The sequence below is a fragment of the Papio anubis genome, chromosome 9, assembly GCF_008728515.1.
Source record: "Papio anubis isolate 15944 chromosome 9, Panubis1.0, whole genome shotgun sequence".
In the NCBI taxonomy this organism is placed as follows: domain Eukaryota; kingdom Metazoa; phylum Chordata; class Mammalia; order Primates; family Cercopithecidae; genus Papio; species Papio anubis.
This window is the reverse complement of record NC_044984.1, coordinates 45,334,099-45,337,709: the sequence shown is the minus strand read 5'-3', so window position 1 is coordinate 45,337,709 and position 3,611 is coordinate 45,334,099. Positions and strand designations below refer to the sequence as shown.

At 43.0% G+C, this 3,611-nt stretch overlaps 1 pseudogene across 1 annotated transcript; it reads left to right on the top strand.

Moving 5' to 3' along the window:
• Positions 1-665: 665 nt before the first annotated feature.
• On the top strand, positions 666-1,963 carry LOC101013368 (annotated as a pseudogene). The gene has a single exon (XR_161933.5). The product of XR_161933.5 is annotated as a heterogeneous nuclear ribonucleoprotein A1-like (transcript).
• The last annotated feature ends 1,648 nt before the right edge of the window (positions 1,964-3,611 follow it).

Below are 3,611 nucleotides of genomic sequence, written 5' to 3'. Positions count from 1 at the left end.
TAGTTATATAAACGTGCATGTTTTGTAGTGGCAAGGCTCAATATTTTATCAAGTCAGTTGTCCTAAAATTTCCATGGCCAGGCACAGTGGGAAGCCGAGGCTGGTGGATCACCTGACGTTGGGAGTTCCAGACCAGCCTGACCAACATGGAGAAACTCTGTCTCTACTAAAAATACAAAATTAGCCGGGCATGGTGGCACATGCCTGTAATTCCAGCTACTCAGGAGTACTCAGGAAGCTGAGACAGAAGAATCACTTGAACCCAGGAGGCAGAGGTTGCGGTGAGCCAAGATAATGCCATTGCACTCCAGCCTGGGCAACAAGCATGAAACTTTGTCTCAAAAGGAAAAAAAAAAACTTCCTGTAAGTGCAATGCAGGTTGGGCACAGTGGCTCACGCCTGTAATCCCAGCACTTTGGGAGGCTGAGGTAGGTGGATCACCTGAGGTCAGGAGTTGAAGATCAGCCTGGCCAACATGGCAAAACCCTATCTCTACTAAAAATACAAAAATTAGCCAGGTATAGTGGTGCACACCTGTGATCTCAGCTACTCTAGAGGCTGAGGCAGGAGAATAACTGGAACCTGAGATGCGGAGGTTGCAGCCAGCTGAGATCGCGCCACTGTACTCCAGCCTGGGCAAGAGAGTGAGACTCCATCTCAAAAAAAAAAAAAAAAAAAAAGTGACTTTCTGCCCGTGGACGCCGCCGAAGAAGCATCGTTACAGTCTCTCTTCTCCCTGCCGTCATGTCTAAGTCAGAGTCTCCTAAAGAGCCCAAACAGCTGAGGAAGCTCTTCATTGGAGGTTGAGCTTTGAAACAACCGATGAGAGCCTGAGGAGCCATTTTGAGCAATGGGGAACGCTCACGGACTGTGTGGTCATGAGAGATCCAAACACCAAGCGTTCCAGGGACTTTGGGTTTGTCACATATGCCACTGTGGAGGAGGTGGATGCAGCTATGAATGCAAGGCCACACAAGGTGGATGGAAGAGTTGTGGAACCGAAGAGAGCTGTCTCAAGAGAAGATTCAGACCAGGTGCCCACTTAACTGTGAAAAAGATATTTATTGGTGACATTAAAGAAGACACTGAAGAACATCACCTAAGAGATTATTTTGAACAGTGTGGGAAAATGGAAGTGATTGAAATCATGACTGACCGAGGCAGTGGCAAGAAAAGGGGCTTTGCCTTTGTAACCTTTGACGACCATGACTCTGTGGTAAGATTGTCATTCAGAAATACGATACTGTGAATGGCCACAACTGTGAAGTTAGGAAAGCCCTGTCAAAGCAAGAGATGGCCAGTGCTTCATCCAGCCAAAGAGGATGAAGTGGTTCTGGAAACTTTGGTGGTGGTTGTGGAGGTGGTTTTGGTGGGAATGACAACTTCAGTCGTGGAGGAAACTTCAGTGGTCGTGGTGGCTTTGGTGGCAGCCGTGGTGGTGGTGGATATGGTGGCAGTGGGGATGGCTATAATGGATTTGGTAATGATGGAAGCAGTTTTGGAGGTGGTGGAAGCTACAATGATTTTGGCAATTACAACAATCAGTCTTCAAATTTGGACCCATGAAGGGAGGAAATTTTGGAGGCAGAAGCTCTGGCCCCTATGGCGGTGGAGGCCAATACTTTGCAAAACCACGAAACCAAGGTGGCTATGGCGGTTCCAGGAGCAGCAGTAGCTATGGCAGTGGCAGAAGATTTCAATTAGGAAACAAATCTTAGCAGGAGAGGAGAGCCAGAGAAGTGACAGGGAAGCTATAGGTTACAACAGATTTGTGAACTCAGCCAAGCACAGTGGTGGCAGGGCCTAGCTGCTACAAAGAAGACATGTTTTAGACAAATACTCATGTGTATGGGCAAAAAACTCGAGGACTGTATTTGTGACTAATTGTATAACAGGTTATTTTAGTTTCTGTTCTGTGGAAAGTGTAAAGCATTCCAACAAAGGGTTTTAATGTAGATTTTTTTTTTTTTTTGCACCCATGCTGTTGATTGCTAAATGTAATAGTCTGATTGTGATGCTGAATAAATGTCTCTTTTTTAATGTGCTGTGTAAGGGTAGTCTACTCTGAAGCCATCTTGGTAAATTTCCCCAACAGTGTGAAGTTAGAATTCCTTCAGGGTGATGCCAGGTTCTATTTGGAATTTATATATAACCTGCTTGGGTGGAGAAGCCATTGTCTTCGGAAAGCTTGGTGTAGTTGAACTGATAGTTACTGTTGTGACCTGAAGTTCACCATTAAAAGGGATTACCTAAGCAAAATCATGGAATTATTGGTTACAAAAGTGATTGTTGGCACATCCTATGCAATATATCTAAATTGAATAATGGTACCAGATAAAATTATAGATGGGAATGAAGCTTGTGTATCATCCATTATCATGTATAATCAATAAATGATTTAATTCTCTTGAAAAAAAGTGTAATGCAATATTCATAAAAATCCTAACAGAATACTTTTTAACAAAATTCAATAGGTGATTCTAAAATCCACATTGAATAAAATAATTCACAGGAGTGGCCAGGCATGCTAAACAAGAATAGTCATAGGAGCAACTTGCTTGTTTAAACATCAAAATCCACACACAAAAAGATGTAGAATTTAAGGCAGAAAGCTATTAGGATAGACATAGAATTGATAAAGAATTGGGTAAACAGTAAAGAAACAATAACGCAGGAATAACTGGGAGTTTCCTTTGTGATAAAGGTGGCACCTCAAATCAGAGAGAAAGGATAGAGTTTTCAATAATGGTTTTGGAACAAATGACTATTCAGAAAAAAATAATGCACCAAAATAAACTGTGAATATATTTAAAAGCTAAAATTCAGGCTAGGCATGGTGAATCAAGCCTATAATCCCAGCACTCTGGGAGGCGGAGGCGGGCTGATCACTTGAGGTCAGGAGTTCGAGACCAGCCTGACCAGCATGGTCATCTCTACTAAAAGTTCAAAAATTAGCCAGGCACAGTGGCAGGCACCTGTAATCCCAGCTGCTCGGGAGACTGAGGCAGGAGAACCACTTGAACCCAGGAGGCAGAGGTTGTAGTGAGCCGAGATCACGCCACTGCACTCCAGCCTGAGCGACAGAGTAAGACACCATCTCAAAAAAAAAAAAAAGCTAAAATTTAAAAACCAAAATTATTATAGTATTAGAATACAAAACCCTATATACAAGTTAAAGTAAAAAAATGACAGGCAATAATTTTTTTTAGTATATTTAACAGATAGCAAAATATTCAGAATATATAGAGGCTTGCCAATAAACAAAAACTGACAACCTCATGGAAAAATAAGTAAGAAATAATACATGGCTAACAAACATACATAAAAAGATTTTAAAACTCATCAGAGGCCTGGCGCGGTGGCTCATGCCTGTAATCCCAGCACTGTGGGAGGCCGAGGCAGGTGGATCACAAAGTCAGGAGTTCGAGACCAGCCTGGTCAACATAATGAAAACTCGTCTCTACTAAAAAATACAAAGAAAAATTAGCCAGGCGTGGCGGCACGTGCCTGTAGTCCCAGCTACTTGGGAGGCTGAGGCAGGAGAATTGTTTGAATCCGGGAGGCGAAGGTTGTAGTGAGTCAAGATTGCGCCAGTGCACTCCAGCCTGGGT